The sequence below is a fragment of the Pinus tabuliformis genome, chromosome 6, assembly GCF_031772625.1.
Source record: "Pinus tabuliformis cultivar Carrire ecotype Pingquan chromosome 6, CPIR1, whole genome shotgun sequence".
Lineage (NCBI taxonomy): Eukaryota > Viridiplantae > Streptophyta > Pinopsida > Pinales > Pinaceae > Pinus > Pinus tabuliformis.
In genome coordinates, this window is record NC_142292.1 from 2,096,576,287 (window position 1) to 2,096,584,552 (window position 8,266).

The following is an 8,266-nucleotide window of genomic DNA, read 5'->3' on the forward strand; positions in this document are numbered from 1 at the left end:
CGAGAAATGGTTGTTAACCTTGATTCACAACTTGTTGTTCTTCAGCTCAATGGGAAATATTCTATCAGAAACCCTCAAATATTGAGAATGTATTTTTGTATTCGTCTCTTGGAAAGGAATTTTTATTATATCACATATCATCACATTCCAAGGCATATGAATACTTTAAAAGATGCATTAGCATATTATGTGTTAGACAGACATTTACACAATATGTGAAAAACAAAACATTGTATCATAGTAAATAGGAAATATAGCATATATGTGTGTGTGTGTGTGTTGATAATGTTTGAATGTCATGCATCAAAACCTAACAAATAATAGATGTGTTCCAAGTACATCTGTGGCTCGCAGGCCTCAAAACTGTAAATGCTAAAACTATGGACTACTCGACATTGTGCTCATGATAGCACATCACTGCTTGTACTACGCGAGTCAGTAATCGGAAAATCTGATCTGACACTCCCACTATGTGATGCTGATAACAGTGTGGAATGTCCTCCATCCAGGCATACTTTGGGATGCCTCTGGTCAGGTTATCGATATTCCACGCAATCTCCTCCTCATTGTCGACTCCTTCCTGATAAGGAGTGATCTCAAACTGTAGAGCAACACGTCTAGCAATCAGGGACATCCCAGTTGGTCGCTATGGTCCTACATCTAAAATTACAACATCAAAGTGTCACGAATGCATATATTTCAAAAACAATAAAAATAAAAAATAAGAAATAAAAAATTATTTTGCTTACCTCCATCATCAAAATCTTCCCCTTATGGGAGTGGCATGTCAAGATCTTCGTGGAAGTTAGTACCGCTGTATAGCCAATCCTCTACCACAATCAGCTAACGCCTCAGCCACGTAAAGAAAGTGGGCTTGTATGGCATGTGCTGACCCCCTCCGGTTTTGGGCATCAATTCACTCCATCAGACCATCCGTGGATCTCGTGGCATTGGGGGATTTACCTCTACCAGTTGATAGTGGAACAGTGAGATCCGTTCCAAGAATAAAGTCACCAGAATGGAACCATATCCAAACTGCCTCAGGTTTCCTGCCTTGCATTTGGATAATTGGTGCTTCATATTCACTTTCATGGCTTCCACCCAGTTGAAGACAGTGGGTTCTGTGCAGTCTATGGAATACTGGAACTTGGACTTGTTGGACTCATGTAATTCCTGAGCCCCAGCTACCCTATTAATGGTCGAGAGAAGCACCTTCAGTAAAAGGTCATTTATGGTCATGATGTCAACCTTACCACTTTTATATTTCAGCGCTTCTGGACAGTGCTCTAACAGAAACATGTTCACACTCACGCCAATGGGCCTAGCCCCATACAATTGGACCGGTTCCCCTCTACGGGACAATCCGATGATGAAGTAGATTCCTTAAGTCTCTAGCTCTAGCTCTTGATGGAGGATCACAAATACTTCCCATCCAATGTCCCACAAACTGATCAAGTATTGTAGTAGCCCAGGTTGAGCCCGAAGGCCCGATGTAAGAAAGAATTTGAGGAGCCCACAATTTCTCAGAGCATCGAGACAGTTTTGATCTTCCAATGCCAATGAATCAATTCCTTCGTGCTCACATTATTTCCAGTCAACCACCATCTTTTTTGTTGTGATTTTCCTGCAAATACCATGCATTCAAGTTAACAATGGTCCTTGACATAGAAATTGCAGATTTAAAGAAAATGAATTGGGCGAAAATGGGAAATTTTCAATCCTCTGTGTCGATGCGACTATTTTAAAAACAACAGTGCTGACAGTGCAAGTGCCTATGGTATTAACCCTCGATTGGTGGGATCCCATGCCTGGACCTCGTGCCAACCGAGGGTGACTTTTTTTTGCAAAATTCCCCTCAAAAACTGGAAAAACCAGTTAAAAACAAGCAAAACAGGTATGAAAACAAAGCTTAGGGCCTCAAATCTTACCTACTATAGACGGTTCATCGATCGGCCTCCCAGATCTACTGCAATCAACTCTTAAATATTTAGGGCACAAGTGGGTAAAAATTGTTCCAAATGAGGTAAAAGAGGTAAATGGTAAAAAATGATTTACTTTTTCCCTTTTTATAAACTTTTCATGATGTTTTAGGGTTTTAAAGCATTTTTAGCCTATTTTACCTTAGAAACAGATAATACGTTTGCTTCTGGTGCAACGAAAGGTGATGGTTTGTAGATGATGGTGTTGGAGTCATATTTAATCTCTTTTCTTGACTCGTAAAAAACTTAAATGAAAAGATCGTCGAGTATTTTTCCCTTTTTGACTCGTAAAAGAGAATAAAAACAGGGGGTCTGCTTTCAACTCTTTTCCGACTCTTAAAACAAGAAAATATTGCCGAGATATTATCATTTTGAACTCATTAAAGGTTTTGAAACATCATTTACCCAATATAAATTTACCCCTTTTTTTGGTTGGGATAAAATATTTACGAATAATGTACTCCTTGGCTGACGTGGTCAAGCGGTTCTCTCAAGTATTGTTTTCTACCTTTTCGGGCTCGAGAGACACAACTGTATGAAAAGGGACCTTTTGGAGTTTTCTTTTCCATGTCTTTTTCAAAATCTTTAAACATGAAAAGATACTGAGTTACACCTTTGTCAATGATCTAAAATTGATCTAAGACAAACAATTAAGGTATTACAGACTCATGTGCATCGATAAGATTGGGAAATACACAGACACTGAAGCAGTTAGAGAAAACATAACAGGCAAACATGTAAACGCAACAAGTTTAATAAGGAGTTCACCCAATAATCCTGGGCTACGTCTCCCGGTCTAGCCTTCAATGGTGGCCTCTCTAATATGTTTTCAAAAGCAAAGCTTTTACAACAGTGAGCTCAATTTGAGTCTCACACAACAAATGTGAATCAGCAAGACTGTACTTGGATCCCCCAAGTCTCTGGAGTACACAGACTCTAATTACTGAAACTTGACCTTTATTGGTCACAGTAGTATGAGCCCAATCTGAGACTCATACATGATAGGCATATACAAAGGAGTTCGCTTGAACCTTTCAAGCCTTTTCTAGAGTACACAGACTCTCTGACTCTCTCTGGCTCTCTCTGGCTCGATGCTGCCTTTTCTTTTGTAGGTCAACTCGGATCTTTCTATATGCTCTTAGCTTTCTGCATCTAACTTACTTACTGCTTGCTTCTGCTTACTCTTTCTCTGTCAGTTCGTGGCTTTAAAGCCATCGGCATCCTGACTGTTCATTTCCGCTTCTTGACTTTCTGGTTTCCCTACTTCTGTCTGTTTGAATCCCTCTGCTCAGCGTAATCATCACTGTATAACGCTTCACAGGGAGGTGGCCATCTATTCTGTAATGGATGAGTGTGTCAGGTTCACTGGAAATTTTTGAACGCCTGTTTTGTCCGTTAACTCCAAGAATGCCCGCGAAATACGAATCTCCACCAACGCATCATCCATTTTGGACTTCAAATATTTTATAACTCTGCCTATTTACCCCATCAAATTCGGTCATCCATCGGGTCGCATCTTGGTTGTGAATCTGGGGGTCCCAAATACTACGTTCATCATTCATATCGGGTGGTTAAGTAGCACGATGGTTACCCATCCAATGTGAGTGGTTTTCTCTCTCTTCAGCCGTACGCGTGGCACCCACTGTATGGCATCGGGCGGAACTCGGTTGAAACTGCTTACCGCTCAAATCCCTTCCGATATTCTGTTGGTTTTGTGGAATCCTGCTCTGTCAGAACCAAGGCATAATTTTCCGCGTTTTATAACATTTTGGGTCTAGGTGCTCAAGGCTTATCCTTCTTTGAGGGGTTTTCCCTTGCGATTAGTGACTTGTCGCTAATCGCATATTAGAAACTACCCTCATTCTTTAAATTAACATCTGGTTTTGCCAATTTGTGTCTGCGTGCATTACCATGGGCCAACGATCTGTGCACTTGACCGAGGGTCCTCGTTGCTCTGCACTGATCACAAATTTCCATTATCACGAGGATATCTCTGATAAGCTTGACTTTTATAAGACTTTGAAACTTTGGCATGATTTTTAAGAGTTCATGAAAACTTAGAGAGTGTTCTAGGATCCAATTCGGATCACAGCCTTCCCACTGAAAAATCTTTTGGACCACCAAAAGTTAGTTTTTAAGCATCAATCAAGTGAGGGTATAAATTCCTCGCTTGTCCAATTTCTATCCATCTTGCACTGCTTGGTTTTGAACCTTTGAGCCCAATCCTGAGGTACTCAACATCCCCTCTATGCATTGTCCTTACCTTCCTATCTAGAACTGTATCTTCTTGCAATTCATTGAGATATTCAGGCAAAAAATCATCAATAGAAGGCAATTGGCTCTGCTCTTTGGGATCTTCAATCAATGAAGGTTCAAACAGTCTCAAGATTTCTGCATTAACTATGGAATAGATGTGCATGTAAGCTGGCAAATCAAGGCGAAAAGCATTTTCACCAATTTTCTCAAGTATCCTGAAAGGTCCATACCTTATTGGCTTCAGCTTCTTACCTTCACCTTGCATTCTGTCTTTGCTGATATATAGCCAGACTTGATCACCAACTTGGAAACTATGCTCAATCCGATGCTTATCATGCCTTGCCTTGTACTTGGCTTGGCTCTTTTCCAGCTATTCCTGTACTTCCTAGTGAATCTCTTGGATTTGTTCAATGAACTTTGTTGCCTTGTCCACATCACTATGTCCTTCAACCGCTATGTCTTTACCAAAGAAAAAATCCAAGGGAGACCTTGATGTGAAACCAAAACAGGTCTCAAAAGGAGATCTATGTGTAGAAGTATGTTTAGCACGGTTGTAAGAATGTTGCACATAGCATATGTGTTCATCCCAAAGCTTGGGATGCTTGTTGCAATAGCCTCTGAGCAACTGGATCACTTTCCTGTTGACCACTTCTGTTTGGCCTTTTGTTTGTGGATGAAAGGTTGTGCTCTTCTTTAGTCTGGTGTCCATCAATTCCCACAGACTTGACTAAAATTTCCCAACAAATTGGGAATATCGATAAGATACAATGGAAGTGGGTAATCCAAAATGAACCCATACATGCTGAAATAACAACTTTGTTGTTTGTTCAGCTGTAATCTATTTGTTACAAGGTAATAAAATACACATTTTGCTGAACCTATCCACAATAACATATAAATAGTCATGACCTTTTCTAGATTTAGGCAGTCCCCCAAAAAAGTCCATGGAAACACTTTCCCAAGGATGAGAAGGAACTGGTAGTGGAGTGTACAAGCCTAGTTTTCTATTGCTGGGCTTGCTTTTAGCACACATGGTACACCCTCTTACATATCTAGAAACTGTTTCATGCATTTTTGGCCAATAACAAAATCTTTGCAGTTGTGCAACTGTTTTACTTACCCCAAAGTGACCTGATATTAGAGAAGTGTGTGCTTCTCGAATTATCTTTAATATTTCAGTTTGTGGAATGTATATCTTTCCAAAATCATACAAGAGTTGGTCCTTAACATGATAATCCAATTCTTCTACTTGTTTTCCATGACTTAAAGTTGCATATACATCTTTAAAATCTATATCTTGAGCATACTGTTCAATGTAGCTTTCATGTAATACTGAATTATGCTTAAGTATAGTGGATGCATTTATGATTGGTCTGGACAACATATCTGCAACTTTATTGTGTATGCCCTTTTTATATCTAATGACAAGATGAAACTGTTGTAGAAAACCCATCCACCTATAGTGTCTTAATTGCTGCAACTTAGTTTGTGAGTGTAAATATTGAAGTGGTTGATGATCAGTATGTATAACTGTCTCTTTTCCCATTAGATAATGTTTCCACTTTTTCACATTCTGTACTAATGCATACAATTCTTTATCATATGTGGGATAATTAACTACTGCAGAATTAAATGTCTCTGAATGATAACATATGGGTTTATCATGCTGCATCAACACTGCTTCCATGGCATTGTCACTGGCATCGGTTTCAATCTCGAATGGTCTTTGAAGATCAGGCAATGCTAGTACTGGTGCTGTACTAATATTTTCTTTCAAGGTGTCGAATGCTTTCTGTTATTTGCCTCCCCACTGAAACACCTTATTCAATCCTATTAAAGCATGTAAGGGAGCTGCAATCAAGGAAAAGTTAGAAATAAACTTTCTCCAATATTATGCTACTCCTAGGAAGCTTCTAACTTTAGTAGTAGATTTGGGTTTAGGTCAGTTTACAATGACTACAACCTTAGAGGGATCTATCTTCAATTCACCACCCCCTACAATATGACCCAAATAATTCAAAGATGTTTTGCCAAATTCACATTTTGAGAGCTTAACAGAAAGATTTTCTCTTTTCAAAACATCTAGAGTCTGCTTTACATGCTTCAAATGTTTTTCCCACGTTTTACTAAATATAAGAATGTCATCTAAATATACAATGACAAATTTATCAATAAAAGTTCGGAGTACATCATTCATTACTCTCATGAAAGTAGCAGGAGCATTAGTTAAGCCAAAAGGAATAACCAACCACTCATACAATCCCTGCTTTGTCTTGAAAGCAGTCTTCCATGCATCTTGCTCTACAACTCTGACCTGATGGTAGACACTATGCAAGTCCAACTTGGAAAAGTAAACAACTTCTTTCAATTGATCTAGCAGATCATTTATGCGAGGAAGGGGATAACGATTTTTTATCGTTATTTTATTTAGTGCTCGGTAATCAATGCACATTCTCCATGAGCCATCTTTCTTTCTCACCAAGACAATTGGAGATCCACATGGTGATGTGCTAGGTCTTATGAACCCTTTCTTGAGCAACTCCTGTACCTACTTCTTGATTTCTGCATTCTCTAAAGCGGACAACCTATACATTCCGATGTTAGGCAATGGAACATCTTGCTGCAAATTAATATCATGTACTATTTCCTTTTTGTGTGGCAGACCTTTAGGTTCTTGAAATAGTATATCATTTTCTGAAACAACTTTTTCTAATTCAACTTGTTGTTTAGCATTACAGCCCTCAAATACATTGGTTTTATCAGGTTTATTTTCCTTTACAACCATCAGTAAAAATTGTTTGCATGAATTTACAATTCTTTACATCTGCCTTGAGTTTATGAGAGTATAATTATCCTTGAGTTTGTGAGCTCTTACAATAATATTCAATTCCATCTTTAACAAGATGATACTTGTTTTCTTCCCTATAGAAAATATCTTTCCTATCATACAAGTAAGGACTTCCTAAAACAATTCCACATATATCTAAGGGAACAATATCTAACTCAATCTCATCTACAAATGCTGACCCAAAAGAAAACCTAAGTTTGCATTGTCTAGTCACTTGTAGCTTTGCTTTATTACATAACCAACCTAATGGATATGGTTTCTTGTGAGGTGTTGTTAGTAATCCCAAATTCTTTACAATTGCTTCAAAAAATAAATTTACTTGTGAGCCACTATCAAACAAAGTATCAATCTTTTGATGGTCGGAAATAACTCTAATATGAAAAAGCTCATGTCTTTTCCTCTCATTTTCTACATTATCAGTAGATTGTCCGGAATTACAAGTAGATGCTTCAGAATTTTTACCCTTTGTTAGCGCTTGAAATTTCACCTCAGGCTGAGAAAGGTAAACTCCAAGGCAACATCAAACCACTTAGCCTCGTAGCTAGCCCTACGGGGCAGGAGAGGGCTCTCTCCGGTCTATCTCGGCAAAGATCTTCAACGAGGCAGAGATAACCAATAAAGAACACTGATTTTAGGCTAGTAAACTGATAAAAAGGTTTAGTTTGCGTTTTTTAGGGTTTTGGTGGAAAGTTGGGGAAAGGCAATCTTGGGTGCGGGGATTGGACACAGGTTTTGCAGGGTGTTCTTTGGGGCAAGGTAGGAGACTGTATTGATGCCTTTGAATTAAGTGAATGGATAGGAATGACCGGTGAGGAGCTAAAGAGAGCAAGAAACCTTCAAGAGTTCTCTTTAGATAGATGAAAACATAAATATTAAGCAAACTTAAAAGCAGAGCATGGAAATCATGAATTCTACTTTAACACTTCATTTGCTTAATTTGCAGAAGGAAGAGTAAGAAGATGAATCACATAACAAACTTACAAGTACAAAGAGAAAAACACCATCAATACATGTAACCACATGAATCCCAAAAAGGACTGCAAAACCCTGGTCTTCCTTTGCCAAAAATTGCAGAGATACAATGAGTAATACAATAGAAGCTTTCTCCCTCAAGAGTCCAACCATGAAAATGACCAAGAAAGTACATAATATAGGCAATCTAACCTCTTTCTTTGCCTCTAGG